A 16482-nucleotide genomic window follows, 5' to 3' on the forward strand; every position below is an offset into this window, starting at 1 on the left:
ACCGGATCTCGCGTTGTCTGGGGAAAGCGATGAGGTTTTTAGTGTGGCGTCGTGGGACCCGCCCACCACCTCTCCTTTAAATCTTCTTTTTTTGTCTTTTCTTTTCCCCCCTCAGCCTCAGCGTTGTCCGTAAACGAAAGAGCTCAAGGCCGACCGTTCTGTGGAAGAGTTTTGGCTGCCATGATCGCGCAGCTGGCACCTCAGAAAGAGTGAGAGTAGCAGAAGCCAGAGTCCGTCGCCTTAAGATACTGGGGTTTGCTTTGGCGTCTCCCCCACCCCCCCCTTTTTTTTTTTTTACGATGCAAAACAAAAGAAAAAAAAAAAAACTTGGCCCATGGCGCCTGCGCAGTGCTTGTTTACCGCGGGGCCAGCGCCGGCCTCCTCCTCCCAGAGCCTGCGCTTGCGCCTGCGCCTGCGCCTGCGCCTGCACGGGTGACGTGGATTTCTCCGAGAAAACCGCGCCTGCTGGTCCCAGGACTAGAGAGTGAGCAGCAGAGTGTGCAGTGGAAATCTTGGAGAAGTGAAATGAAAACAACAACGCCCCGAAGTCGGTGTCGCGTCAGAGTCGAGAGCACAAATGACCCAGGTGCTGTGCGCCCCACCATCGCTAAAGTGAGCAGCGGAGCGGGGCGTGAGAGCGAAGACCCGAGGCGCTGACGCCTAATTAAAGGATGGACTTTGTTTAGCAAAGATGCAAATAAGTCTGACCCTCAGGCCGCCGAGTTCGAGCAATTTCTGCCTGGTCTAAGACTGGTTCTTGAAGCAAACTCAGAAAGGGCTGCCATGCAAATTTTGAAACTAGAAAGAGCTGACACTAGAAGCAATAACCCTTTAAAGCAGAAGACTATATGCCAGTTTTTAAGAGTTTGCATGTCCCTTCAAAGTTCTCTGCGAGTAGACGCGACAGTGCTTATAAAATACTATCCGATAAGCACTTTTGATTTACATTATTTTAGATAGGACTATCCGTTTGCAATAAGAGGCAAGCTGATTTGTTTTGTGAAGAGTTTTCTATTGATACGTTCCAGTATGCTCAAAAAACAACTAACTGGAAGCTCAGCTAAGCCTGGATATTTTTCTAGTTTTAAAAACAATTTTTTTTTTTACAATTTTATAAGGCCCTCGTTTTATGACTGGTGAGTTCGAAGTCTATAAATTTGTAACATACCAGAAAAGTGAGATTCTAATCAGTAAGAAGATGGAAATATGTGTATGCGAACAGAAGAGGTTAGATTTTGAAGGCTTTTCATGCTTTCAACATTAGTCTCAAGAGAAGCTATCATCTTACCTCTGATTTTTTTATGTTCAATATGATAGTAAAATTTAGCATAATATTTTGAACAATTTTCCTGTACAATCTGGGTATGGTGGTACATTTAAATAAAAAAAAAAAGGAGGAGCTGGGGTTTGTAGCTCAGTTGGTAGACTCCTTGTCTAAAAGCCATGAGACCTGATGGTATATATCTGTGTATCCATCCCTCCTGTAGAGGCAGGATCAGAAGAAGTTCAGGGTCATCCCCACCTACATACTTAGTCATAGACCAGCCTGGGCTACAAGAAAATCCTGTCTTAAATACAGAAGCAGGTTTCCTATTATAGGAACAATAGCTTACTTGAGGTAAGATGACAACCAGTTGTCCACACCTATATTGAACTGACATTTTCTTCATAAGAGAAAAAATACAGAAAGGGTGAATAAATTTCTTATTAATATTTATGACTAGACTAACTCAAAAAGAGGGCCTCCTATGTCAAGACTGACAGCGATCATCATAGAACAGATGGCAGTGGTTGGTTGGCGTTTTTTTTAAATATTTTATGTATATGAGTACAGTGTAGCTGTCTTTAGGCACATAAGAAGAGGGCATCGGATCCCATTACAGATGGTTGTGAGCCACCATGTGGTTGCTGGGAATTGAACTCAGGACCTCTGGAAGAGCAGTCAGTGCTCTTAACCACTGAGCCATCTCTCCAGCCCCTTGGTTGTTTTTTGTCTGTTTGTTTTTTGAGGAAGGGTCTTGCTATGTAATCCTGAACGGCTTCAAACATGGAATCCTCCTGTCCCATTCTTCCAAGTGCTGAACTACAGAGGTGCACCACCATAGCCACCATAAGACATTGTATTGAACATTGCGATGTGGCCCTAATGGAAATTCTGAATGGGAGTTAGAGGAAGAGTTAATGCATCAGGGCTGGAGAGATGGCTCAGCGATGAAGAACAGTTGCTGTCTTGAAGACAGCTGGGCTCCAGTTCCTACTGCCCACATGGCAGCTCATAACCTCTTATAACTCCGACACCGACACCGGGGATCCCAAACCCTTTTCTGGCCAGTGTGGGAACTGCATGTGGTTCATGTAAATGCATGCAGGATCCATTTTTTTTTTCTTTCTTTTTTTTTCAAGAGTACATAAAATCTGACCTGGCCATGCCTCTTCAGTGCTGGTTCCTGGGAGACTGAGACAGGAGTTTCAGGTGTTCAAAGCCAGCCTAAGGAACACAGCAAACATTGTCTCAAACAACCAACCTGGCAACAGATAACAACAGAAAACACAAAAAGACAATGAAAAGGTTACTAGAAATATCAGTCCTGAGCTGTCAGGCTGAATCAGTGAGTATATACATTTACCACCAAGCACTGAGCACGTGAAGTTGATCCCCTGGATGAACACAGTAGAAGGAGTCAGCCTACGTTTGGGGACCGAACCCAGGGCCTTGCGCTTCCTAGGCAAGCGCTCTACCACTGAGCTAAATCCCCAACCCCAGCCTACTCTTAAAACATTGTCCTCTGGCCTCTACTTGTGGGCTGTAGTGTCTTAACACTCAAACACTAAATGCAATTTAAAGAGAAAGGAGAGCTTTGAGTTTCTAACTCGCCTACATGTGATAAAAATTAGTGTAGACTGGTAAGTGATCAAACAAAATGTCTTTCTTCATTGAAAAAGAATAACAGCCAACCACTTAGTCTCCTGTGTAACTCAGAGAATATAAAATTTTTTACAATCAGTAACTGAAAAATTTGACAGTGTCATTTCTACAGCTATCTTTTTGGGCATGTTTGCCTGTGATTGCTATGACCTTGTAAAGTACTAAAAGATCGACTGTCATTCGCATCTACTTATTGACAGGACACAGACAAGTTCTTGGTATTTCTGGTGGGGGGTGGGGAACTTTTTTTTCCTTTAAAATCTTTGCTGTCACCTTGAGGAGCTGGGTGTGGTGGTGCACGCCTTTAATCTCCGCACTCCAGAGGCCAAGGCAGGAAGACCTCTGTGAGTGTGACACCAGCCTGGTCTACATACGGACAGCTAGGACTACATAGACCCTGTCTGAAAAAAAAAACAAAAATAAAAATAAAAAGGAGTAATGGTGGAGAAAAGAATCTTCGGCGAGAGAAGGAAGCGGCAGGAAGAAGGGTAGGTTTGTGTTGTTACTGTTTAGGCAAAGCCCTCTGAGGACCTTGCTGACTGCTCTTTCTTCTCATAGGGAACTCTGTGCTTGTCCCCCTCTGCCCTTTGTTTGCATGGCTGGCGTCATAAATTTACACTTCTGATAAGGAAGGAACCCTTTTGTAATCTTTGCTGTGTTAAAGAGTCTTTTGTCATTATCCCAAGGCAGTTGCCACACCCCTAAACGTGTTCTCAATGTGAAATGTTCTGAACAGAAGGAAAGGCATCTGGGCTTGGGGACATATACCTGTGATTCTAGCACTCAAGAGGCTGAGGCAGGAGCCAGCCTATGCTACTTAATCTCTAACATCCGTAAGGGTAAGGGGAGTGGGTAGCTTATATCATTCCTCTTGAAGTCACTCTCATAAGGACAGTTTCTCTCCCCTATGACTTAACAAATACCCCTTTGTATTTTTATTACCCAGAACTCCATCATATATTGAACTCATATATTGAGGAACAAGTAGGTACATAGAAAATAACATTCCATAAAGTCACATTGTAAGCTGATCATAGTGGCACACACCTGTTGTCCCAGCAGTTCAGAGGTAGAGGCAGGAAGTTCAGGGCCGGGTTGGATTATGTGAGACCCTGTCACAAATATGTGCCTCTATAAATAACAAGTTTAAAGTTAGGAGTAGGCCATTTAAACATTACCTGTGAACCTTAAAAATAGTATGCCGGTGAGAAGTACACAGTGAAATCTCAAGTGGTGTTTGGACTTCCTTTCATAGCCTTTTAAGGCTACCCACCCACTGTGATAGAAAAATATCCATTCTTGTTGACCAGCATGCTGGGCTATGGAGCAGTGAACTGTGCTGATCCAAAGTAAGATGGACTATAGACATAGAATATACTAGATTTCAAAAAATCAGAACAAAAAAATAATAAAGTCTTGAAGCTGGGTGTGGTGAGTCATCTGTAATCCTGGGACCTGTGAAGCCATGAGGGCTGTGAATTTGAAACCAGATAGTCTATATGGCTAGTTCATGCCAGCCAGATAGGTCTATATGGCTAGTTCAGGCCAGCCAGATAGGTCTATATGGCTAGTTCAGGCCAGCCAGATAGGTCTATATGGCTAGTTCAGGCCAGCCAGATAGGTCTATATGGCTAGTTCAGGCCAGCCAGATAGGTCTATATGGCTAGTTCAGGCCAGCCAGATAGGTCTATATGGCTAGTTCAGGCCAGCCAGATAGGTCTATATGGCTAGTTCAGGCCAGCCAGATAGGTCTATATGGCTAGTTCCGGCCAGCCAGATAGGTCTATATGGCTAGTTCCGGCCAGCCAGAGTTACATACGGAGCGAGCTTGTCTCGGCAACAGCAACGATTGGATACATTTTATATTCATTACATGCTGCAATGACATTTCATGTGTTTCTTTTGAACATTTTTTTTAAATTATTGTTTTTTTTTTATTTTATGTATATGAATGAGTACACTATAGCTATCTTCAGACACACCAGAAGAGGGCTTCAGATCTCATTACAGATGGTTGTAAACCACCATGTGGTTGCTGGGAATTGAACTCAGGAAGAACAGTCAGTGCTCTGAACCAGGAAGCCATCTCTCCAGCCCTCTTTTTTACTTTTACTTTGTAAAAAATGTGCCTACTAAGAAACAACTTGCTTGTGTGTCCTATTTCTATTAGACAGTTGCCACCATAGAGCCTTTAATCCTGGAGTAGGTGCTGCTGCTTTGAATGTACAGACCCTAAAGGGCATTGGTTGCAATGGATAGCAGTCTTAGTCCAAGAATAGTGATGTATGCCTGTCTGAGCCAGCCTGGGCTAAAGAAGGACATTATTTCTCTAGAAAACAAACACAGTGTAGCTTCATCCAGACCTAGAATCATTTTGGGTCTCTCAGACCCAAATGGATAAGACAGGAGGATTGTAGTCCAAAGCTTGCCTGGGCTACAGAAGGGGTTCAGGACCAGCCTGAGCAACTTTGTGAAACACCGAGTCAACATAATAAGCAAAACCAGCGGGCTGGCGAGATGGAAGAGGTCCTGAGTTCAATTCCCAGCAACCACATGGTGGCTCACAACCATCTGTAATGAGATCTGATGCCCTCTTCTGGTGTGTCTGAAGACAGCAACAGTGTACTCAAATAAAATAAATAATATGTATAAAGAAAAGAAAAGGCAAAGCCAGGACTGGGAAAATGTCTCAGGTAGAGTGCCCAGACTGTACAAGGTCCTAGGCTCAATCTCTAGTACTGACAAAAACACTAAAGCAAACAAATGCACTTCCTCAAAGTTTAAAATCTGATCTAAAAGTTCGCTTTGAAAAATTGAGAGGGAGGGAGGGAAGAGCGAGGGGAGAGTGGGGCCGGTGTGTGTGTGTGTGTGTGTGTGTGTGTGTGTGTGTGTGTGTGTGTGTGTGTGAGAGAGAGAGAGAGAGAGAGAGTGTAAGAGAGTGTGAAAGTGAATGTGTATATGAGAGTTTGTGTGTGTGAGAGAGTGTGTATGAGAGAGTGTGTGTGTGTGTATGTGTGTGTATGTGTGTGTGAAAGAGAGAGTGCATGCATCTTGCATATGCTAGACAAGTACACAAGTACTTCCCTGACCTTATTTTGTCTTAAGGCAAAGTCTTACTGTACAGTCCCAGGCTAGTAATCTCACTTTGAAGCCCAGGCTGGTCTCAAACGATCAATGATCTTCTTGCTTCAGCTTTCCTCATCATAGGATTACATACGTCAGCATCAGGCCCATGTTCTGTTCATCTGTTTTGTTGTTCTTTTCTTTCTTTTTCTTTTCCTTTATTTTTTTATTTTTATTTATTTATTATTTTTTATTTTTCTCTTTTCTTGGCTTGAGACAGGGTTTCTCTGTCCTGGAACTCTCTGTACTCTAGGCTGGCTTCAGACGCGGAGATCTGCCTGCCTCTGCGTCCTAAGTGCTGGTGCTAAAGGCTTCTGTCACCACTGCCTGGCTGGTCTGTTTGGTTTTTCTTTTTAAGATAAGCTCTCGCAAAGTAAACCAGGCCTGCATTGAACTTGCAGTCCTTCCTCAGCATGAACAGTGGCTGGAGTCACGTGGGTGTGCACAGTGTCTGGCTAGATAATGCTTCCTTGATCAGCCTGCACCCCCGACCCCATGTACACAGGAGAAAGTGGTTTCACACCTTCATTTACACTTTGCAGCCATACCACATAACTCAGTGTTGTGAAATGAATAAAGGCTTTTATTGTTTTGGTGCTGGGAAATCCAATGCTGTCTTTTCTCTTCTTTGTTTCCACCCCACCCCCTGTGGGGTTGCACTCTGTACCCCAGGCTGTCCTAGAACACACTGTGCACCCTGACCAGCCTAGAACTTGTGGTGATCCTTCTGCCCCAGCTTCTGCAGTCCTGGGATTACTGTGCCAGCTGAACCGAGGACTTGGTGCACGTGCTGTATGGTTAAGATATACTCCTACCCCGAGAGCTGGTGGCATTTGACTCACTTCTCCGCACCCTATCAAAGAGCCCGACAGAGCTCTCAGAATGAGTAGCATTTCGGAATCAGACTGAATGTTAGAGTAAGCACATGGGAGTTTTCAAATTTTATTTTAAGCAGTTACAACTACATCCATGGTAAATAAAGACCTGTGATAAATCTGGGTCCAAACAGTGATGAGTCATACATAGTTTTAAAGGCTTATTTATTTTTATTTTATGTGTATGGGGTTTGGCCTACATGTGCTAAGAAGTGTGTGCTTGTGCGTGCATGCAGGTGTGCCTGATGCCCTTGGAGGCCCCAGAGATTCCCCAGAACTGAAGCTACAGACAGTTGTATGCTACCACGTGGGTGCTAGAAAATGAACCCAGGTCCTGTACAAGAGTAGCAAGTGCTCTTAACCACTGAGCCATCCCATGAGGCCCTGTGCTGACTCATTAGGAGACTCGTTTTCTTTATCTCCCTTTCTTTCTACTCAGTGCCTCCTCTCCTTCTTCCTCTAGTTTAAACATGTTTACTCTTTTTTTAAACATGTTTTCATGTGTTTATGTCTGTCCATTGCTAATCACTCAATACACACCTGCAAACCCAGTATTTGGAAAGTTACAACAGGGAGATCTCAAGTGTGAGGCCAACCTGTGTTATTATGTTATTAAGACACTGTCTCAAAAGAAAAATGAAGTCATTAAGGAATATATAACAAGTCCAAAACATCGTATCACATTAAAATCCTGTCACATGTGCATTCAAACAATAATTACATTGAACTTGGGCGTTATGAATCCTGGCCATCGTGTTAGGCTGTTCCATATATCAGTGACCAAGGCACTGAGGAGCTATGATTTCATTCTGCCCTTGTGTTTTCACTTGGTTAAACAGTATGGTGACTGATAAACTGTATGTGGGTAGAAAGGGTCTATCAGAAATATTTGAATACCAAAGAGAATCTACCAGTTAGGTCATGAGAACTGTGTTTATTGGAGACTCTAAATTTTTTGTAACTTGTTTCTTTTTTTCCCAACAATTTTTTTGTTATTCACTTTACATCCTGATCACAGCCCCCCTCCCTCCTCTCCTCCCAGTCTCACACTTACAAATCCCTTCCCCCACTGCCCCTCCCCTTCTCCTCAGAGAAGGGGAGCCCCCACTGGGTTACCACCCCACCTTGGGATATCTAGTCCTAGGCACATCCTCTCCCACTGAGGCCCAACCAGGCAGTCTAGGTAAGGGGAAGGAGACCCAAAGGCAGGGAAACAGCCTCCCCCCAACTCCACTTGCAGGGGACCCCCATGAAGGCCAAGCTGCACATTTGCTACAGATGTGTAGGAAGCCTAGGTCCACTTCCTGCATGCTCCCTGGTTGATGGACCAGGTCTCCATGGTCCCAGGTTCGTTGCCTCTGTAGGCCTTGTGGTGTCCTTGAGTCCTCAGGCTTGCTCACCTCTCTCCTCTCTTCCACGAGACTCCCCGAGCTCCGCCTGGTGTTTGTCTGTGGGTCTCTGCATCTGTTTCCATCAGCTGCTTGGTGAAGCCTCTCAGGAGACAGTTATGCTAGGTTCCTGTGCGCAAGCATAGCAGAGTGTCATTAATAGCGTCAGGAGTTGGCTCTCCCATGGGGTGGGTCTCGAGCTGGGGCAGTCACTGGTTGGCTGTGCCCTAAGTCCCTGCTCCATCTTTATCCCTCCGTGTCTTTGTAGGCAAGTTTTGAAAAGCCCCCTCCCCCCCCCAGTCTTGGAGATGGAGAGTGGACTGTTAAATCTGACCTGCCTCTGACTATATGGATGGAGAGGGCCTGTAGCATAATTCAGATCTGCCTCTGACTAGGTCTGTGAGATAGGGTTGAACTAGGTCTTTTGTATGAAGGGAACGCTCTCACTTGTCACCACAGATAATGTGCACAATGCACTATGTCTTCATGTGTGCCACAAGAATGTTCGTCACACTGCCTAGTTCTCAGAACATGAAAAACTGTTCTATGGGACATTATGAGAGTCATACATTTTGGGGTTTTTATTTTGTTTTTTCAAGACAGGGCTTTTCTATGTAGCCCTGGCTGTCCTGAAATTCACTATGTAGAGTCTGGTACTCAGAAACCTGCTCCCCAAGGGCTGGAATCAAAGGCATATGCCACAACCACCTAGTCATAAGAATCATACATAAATAGGAATAGTAAAGTAGAAGTCTGGGGGATCAATCACTTTTGTCATAGGAGGCCATGATTAAACATTCTGTCATATAGTGACGGCTGGTCCCTGTACTCTTCACTCTGCCTGGTCTCTTCCTTCTGTTATCTCTGATTCTACAGAAGAGCCTCCCAGTTCTAGTTGTTTTCTATATCTTTATTGTTTCTGTATATTTTTTTGTATGAGTGTTTTGCCTGCATATATATCTGTGTACCTGTTTGTGTCAGGTGCCCATGAGACCAGAAGAGGACGTCTGATCCCCTGGACTGGAGTTACTGATGGTTGTAGGTATACTCAGCTAACAAGTCATCCTTTAACTTTAGTGTTCCTTTCGTTTTGTATATATCCCAGACCTGGAACCTGCTATGCAGCTGAGGCAAACTGTGAATTTTTACTCTCCTAACTCTGCCTCCCAGGTGCTGGGATGACAGACAGGTCCCTCGATGCCCACATTCTCTACTTCTTAAGGGTTATGCTGACTACACAGACCATTACCAAACACTCTATTATAAATTAAATGTTAAGTTCATTATCTTGTTATTGTTCAAAAAGGTTTACCAGGTATAATGTTGCAGGGTTGGAGTTCAATTAAATTTCTAAGAGTCTGGGCCTGGTGGTGCAGCCCTTTAAGCCAACACTCAGGAAGCAGAGGCAGGAGGATATCTGAGTTTGAGCCCAGACTGGTCTACAAACTGAGTTCAAGGACAGCTGGGGCTACAAAAAGAAACCCTATCTCAAAAGTAAAAACAAAACAAAATAAAGCATTTCTAGAGATTAAAACTTTATTTAACGGGCTAGAGAGATGGCTCAGTGGTTAAGAGCACTTCCAGAGGTCATGAGTTCAAATCCCAGCAACCACATGGTGGCTCACAACCAACTGTAATGGGATCCAATGCCCTCTTCTGAAGTCAGCTACAGTGTACTCCTATACATAAAATAGATAAATCTTAAAAAAAAAACTTTATTTAAAAATGCTTATATTTATTTCTTTCATGTGGATGAGTGTTTTGCTCACACTTATGTCTGTGCATCAATAATGCCTACTGAAGCTGGAACAGGATATTAGATCCCTTGAAACTGGAGTTATGGTTGTGATTTACTACGTGGTTCTGGGAATTGAACCCACGTCCTCTGCAAGAGAACAGATAGTACTCTTAACAACCGTGCCGTCTCCAGGCCCTAAGATTAAACTGCTGGTGGGTATGATAGAAAGTGGATTACAGGGTTGGGGATTTAGCTCAGTGGTAGAGCGCTTGCCTAGCAAGTGCAAGGCCCTGGGTTCGGTCCCCAGCTCCGGAAAAAAAAAGAAAAAAGAAAGTGGATTACAAACACAGTTGTGCTCTGAAACAGTTGCAGAATGGAGCAGACAGTTCTGGCTTTAGGGTGTCCTCCATGCTTTTTAAACAGAGCCACGTTCGATCAGTCATATTCCTGCTTACCTGGGTATTCGGCTCAGGGTAGTGTGAGGAATTCTATCTTACTACTAACCCATTTCTGTCCTCCTGTGGCCACAGAGGTCCTGACTATTTTGGGTATTTCTGCTTCTTCAGTAAAGCCAATGACAGTTACTCTGAAGTAACTAAGTTACATTCTGGGTCGGAGAAAAATCAGTTTGAGGTAAGGGGAAGGCAGAAAATTACACATGGGAGATACCCAGCCCACTGAAATAAGATCCAAAACAGACTGTAGAGAACCATCGGTGGGACATTAGTGAAGGCTCTCGTTACTAATGAAGAGTAAGTCCAGCCAGGCATGGTGGCACTCAGGAGGACCACCAAGTGCCTAAGAGCAGCATGTGCTACATTGTAAGATCCTGGCCATCTATGGCTACAAAGTGAGACACTGTCTCAAAAGAAGAATCCAAACTAAACCCAAACACCCATCTTACTGCCCTTTTGATAGAATAATTTGTAACAATGCCTTACACTGTTTTTTTTTTTTTTTTTTTTTTTTTTTTGTGGATTCAGAGGAAGATAGTATCCTGCTGTGATTGGCTAAGAAACAGGGCATTGAAGCCTTCTTCTTTTTTTTTTTTTTTTTAATCTTAAAATTTACAATGTTTATTCCGTGTTTTCTAACGAAGCCTTCTTTACACATCTTTAATCCCAGCATTTGGGAGGAAGAAGTAGAAATCAGGAGTTGAAGGTCAGCCTTGGTTACAGAGGGAGTTCCAGGTCAACCAGGGTTACATATGAGATCGTGTCTCAAAAATAAATTTGTTTTCCATTCTTTGTTTTTTTGTTGTTGTTGTTGTTGTTGTTTTGGTTTTGGTTTTGTTTTCTGGTTTTGTTTTTTGTTTGTTTGTTTTAAGACAGGGTTTCTCGGTGTATTCTTGGCTGCCCTGGAACTCTGTAGACCAGGCTGGCCTCGAAGTTAGAGATCTGACTGCCTCTGACTCTCCAGTGCTGGGCTTAAAGTCGTGGGCCATCACTGCTTGATTCAATTTTTTTTTCCTTTTCTTTTTCAAACAGGGCCTTTGTAACCTAAACTAGCATTGAACTCATGACATAACCCAGACTAATCTCTAACTCAGGGCAATCTCCCTGCCTTAGCCTACTAAATATTGTAGGCATTAGTCACTACCCTCAGCTTTCTAAAAAGTTTAAGGCTATTTATTGGCACAGCAATGTGTTATGAAATTTAAGAAAAGAAGCCAGATGTGGTGATACACATCTTTTATCTCTGCCCTTGGAATTGGAGAATTAGGAATTGAAGACCATTCTCAACTATATATCAAGTATGTAGCCAGCCTGGGCTACATAAAGTCTTGTCTTAAAAAAAAAAAGTAAATTTAAGTAAAGAAATTGAAGGTAGCTATGTAAAACCAATCAGTGAAACAGAAGGGAAGGCAGGCAGTGTGGGAGACACCTCACTTTTTGCTTTCAGTGCTGGGAAAAGAACCCAGAGCCTTGTGCACACTAAATACACCATCTTCCCTTGAGCTACACTTCCGTCCTATGAGAAAAGTCTTTAATATTCTTTTTTTTTTAAAGATTTATTTATTTATTTATTATATATAAGTACACTGTAGCTGTCTTCAGATACACCAGAAGAGGGCATCGGATCTCTTTACAGACGGTTGTGAGCCACCATGTGGTTGCTGGGAATTGAACTCATGACCTCTGGAAGAGCAGTCGGGTGCTCTTAACCGCTGAGCCATCTCTCCAGCCCAGTCTTTAATATTCTTGCTTCCCTACCAGCCATACGTCACTGCTGGCCCCTTCTGACCTGCTCCCAAACTGCATCTGCTAGCATGTGGTTTGTTTTGTTTTGTTTTGTTTTGTTTCATTTTCATGTGCGCATATATCTACAGCTCTCTTCTCAGCCTGCCCCGAAACGTCCCCATCTTCCAGTCTCCCAACATGATTATTTTGTTTGTTTTTGAGGCAGGGTTTCTCTACGTAGCTCTGTCTATCTGTCTGTCTGTCTTGTTATGTAGGCCAGACTAGCATAGGTCTCACAGAGATTCTCCTGCCTCTGCCTCCTGTGTGCTGGGATTAAAGGCATGTATCAGCCGCTCCACTCCACTCCAACATTAGTCTTAACAACATAAGCTAAACACTGTTGGAGTTCCCAGCCTTATTTTACTTGACCTATCAGTTGCATTTGATCAAATGCTCTCTCTCCTGCCTAGAAACCCTTTTACACGGTCTCCGAGCCACTTCTAATAGTTTAAGTGCCCCAGTGCTTACTATTTGGATTTTTAACCTCTCTAACTCCATCCTGTAGTTTCTTTAAAAATAAAAAAATTAAAAAAAATTTTTTTAAAAGCAGGTGTTACTTGACTACTGTAGCCTTGAACTTGCTATGATGCTGAAGATGTGAATGATCTTGAACTACTGATCCTCTTGCCTTCACCTCCCTAATGCTGGGATTACAACCAGAAGTCCTACTGTGTTAACATCACCTATGTGCTTAAATTGTCAAGTTCACACTTCCAACATAGATCTCTCTCCCCTGAATTCAACCAAGTGCCTATTTAACCTTCCATCTGGATGTCCATAGACATCTCAAATTTAACATTTAAAAATGTTTTATATTTGAAGCAATCCTCCTTTGTCTGTCTCCCAGTACTAGAATTCCAACTGTGCTCAAACCCAATATGTTTAAAGAAAATTTATTCCTTCTTCAGTCAACCCCATCCCAGCAAATGGTTTCTTCCATGGCTTAGGCCAAAACCTTCATCGTTACAGTCTCCTCTCTCTCTCATACGCAGATATTTAAGAACATCACCAACTTTCCATCTCTTCACGTACACTGGTACCACCCTGGTCTGAGACTTCATACCTAGAGTATTATACAGTCTACTGACTGGTCATTCTACTTCTCTCTTGTCTCTTTGAAGTACTTCTTACTGAACAGCCAGAGGCATTCAAGTTGGGCAAAGTCAGGTCAAAACTGTCCCCAAAGGCAACCTACTTCAATTGGAATGAAACTGAATCTTTACCATGGCTTATAAATTGTACATCATCCGAGCCTCTGCTTTCCTCTCTGATCCAGCCCCCATTGCTATGGGATCACGATTACTGGCTCACGTGTTGTCCCTCAACCATAACAAGGACATTCTGAATCCTCTGCCTCGAACACAGGAACTTCCGTGGTCTAGGGCCTCTCCCATTCAGGTCTCCACTCACATGCCACTTTATTGAAGAATTCTTTCCTTCAGAAGCTACATGGGCCATCCTCTCTCTCTCTCTCTCTCTCTCTCTCTCTCTCTCTCTCTCTCTCTCTCCTCGTCTATTTGTCTTTTTTGGCACTCACAACAACATGACGTATTACGCTTATTTATTTGTGTATTGTGTGCCTTCCACACTTGTGTGTAAGCACCGTTCCACGACAGCAGGGACTTTGGTTACCTTTGTTCTCTGCTGTGTCCCCAGAGAGTCTGGCATCTGCCAAGGGCTCATTAAAAATTTAATGAATAAAGAAATGAACAAATAATCCCGTGAATGATTATTCAGAGAGACTGATCAGAGACAGAAAGTGGGGAGTCCCCAGGCTGTGTTGGCTTCGGTGGTGTTGTTTTTAATTTGGGTGCACCTCTGAATAAACTGAAGATTGAGGTTAGACTCATGGAATGTTTCCTCAGTGTGAGGAAGAGACTGTACTTGAGGAAGGACACTCATGATTTCTAAATTTCACCTTTCACTTGTACACGTGAAAAGTCAGTTATGTTCATGCTTTTGGACTCATGTTTTTACATTTATTCCTAGTCACGGGACACTGGCAATACTGCTCAGCCTGTGTTTCTTTAATACATTTTCCTTAACAGTGTTTTCTCCTATACATAAAAAGTGGCCAACTTGGGGCTGGGGATTTAGCTCAGTGGTAGAGCACTTACCTAGGAAGCACAAGGCCCTGGGTTCGGTCCCCAGCTCCGAAAAAAAGAACCAAAAAAAAAAAAAAAAAAAAAAAGTGGCCAACTTTTAAAAACCCTGACCTTACCTTATTTAAATCATTTTTGGGCTGGGGATTTAGCTCAGTGGTAGAGCACTTACCTAGGAAGCGCAAGGCCCTGGGTTCGGTCCCCAGCTCCGAAAAAAAAAAGAACCAAAAAAAAAAAAATCATTTTTAAAATTCATTTTTTTATTTAATTTTCTGTGTATGACTCCTTTGCCTTCGTATATATATATGTGCACCAACTCATGTCTGTTGCCTACAGAGGTAAGAAGGAGTAGAAATCGCTTGAAGTTAGAATTACAGGTGGTTGGAGCTGTTCTGTGGTTGCCGGGAATTGAAGCTGGTCCTCTGTAAGAGCAACAAGAGCTCTTAACCATTGAGATACCTCTCCTGCCCCTTTTGTTTTTGAGGTAGGGTCTCACCCTGTAATCCCAAGCTGGCCTACAACTCACTGTGTAGCCTAGGCTGGGCTCATATTGGTGGGCTTTCCTCCTGCCTCAACACCCCCCAAACCCCCCCCAGATGCCCTGCTAACTTCTTATTAAATCTACATTTCTTCCACACATTCATTCAATTTTCTCTAAGGATCTAAATCTCATCTTACCCCAGGACTTTAAAAAAATAATTTGTGTGTGCATGTATGATGTGTGTGTGTGGGCACATATGCCAGGATGTATGTATGGAGGTCAGAGGGCAGCTCTGTGGCATTGGCTCTGACCTTCCACCTTTCATGTGAGTTCTAGAGATTGAAGTCAGTCCATCTGACTCTCGAGACAAGCACTTGTGAGCTACAATCTCCCAGCTCCAGAACCTTCTGACCAGTTCTCTCTTAAACCCAGAGGCCTTGAGGGGATGCAATGTGCAAACACACCAAGTCATTGTGCCTCCTAAAATAAACTCTGTAGTCATCTCCAGAAGAGGGGTACCCTAGAAGGGGGGAGAACCTTTGGGACACTTAGTCCTCTCAGAGTTCCATCTGCATGAGATGGCCAAGAGTTGCCTGCATCAAGACCGTGGTCATCACGGGCTCAGCTGCAACAAAGCCAGAGAGGAAGCTGCTGCAGATACAGAAAGTACCAGGTTAATCATGGATGACTGGTTCCACAAACAGAAACCCCCAACACAGCAATTTGGAACAGAAGAGGAGTAATTGTTCCATTAACGATGGACTGCGTCTCTGAAACCAGCTGCTGGGAGGAAGACGCTCATAAGCTGTGGGAGTCAGGTCTACACTGCTGCGCTCACTCTCCTCTGACCGTGTGTGCATGTGCTGCTTCTCCTCTTCTGACACCGAAGGCAGACTCGATCGCATCTCCATCACACGTGGGCTAAAAATAGTGTTCTCATCCCAAGTCTGCATTGCCTTGTTAGTCTTTAACTCAACGTGGTCTGTTGCCCGTGTGTGCAGTGGCCTCCCAAATTACCTCCCCACGTAGCCTCTCCAGGCTCGCCACACCCAACCTTTACTTTGCTGTCAGACTCCACTTCCTGAGACAAAGATCCCATTGTCCACGACAGTTTGGGCCCCCGAACAGTTACTTCCCTGTGCACAGCCCAGGCTGGAGGCATCAGAAAGCGAGTGCAGCCACGCCTTCGAGGTTCAGGAGATCTTGCCAGGCTGCTTCCAACTCTACTCCAAATCCTCTTCCTTTGTCTTAAGGCCTTTTTGCCTCCTGTCTGTCCTCAGCACTGCCTCCTGCTTCCCTTTGGATTGATTAGACAGTGGGACTGTCTGCCTGTTTCAGTTATGTCCATCCCTAGACATTGCTTCTTAGGTGACCCTCGGTTTCAACCTCTGGAGATCACTGTGTCTGATCAGTCCAAAGCTCTGGACCCTAACACAGGTCCAGGCTCAAGCTTGCTTGCATTCTAGAGACAAGTTTGGACAGCGATCATGTCACTCTCTGCACCACAAGTTCTAGTAGTACCCTACCCACCACTGAAGTCGGAAGACAGAGGTTGTTTCTGCTTGCCTTTTATAGCCTGTGACTGACCTCATCTGCTATCACCTTCCTT

The sequence above is a fragment of the Rattus norvegicus genome, chromosome 4 (genome assembly GCF_021556685.1).
Source record: "Rattus norvegicus strain SHRSP/BbbUtx chromosome 4, alternate assembly SHRSP_T2T, whole genome shotgun sequence".
Classification (NCBI taxonomy): Eukaryota; Metazoa; Chordata; class Mammalia; order Rodentia; family Muridae; genus Rattus; species Rattus norvegicus.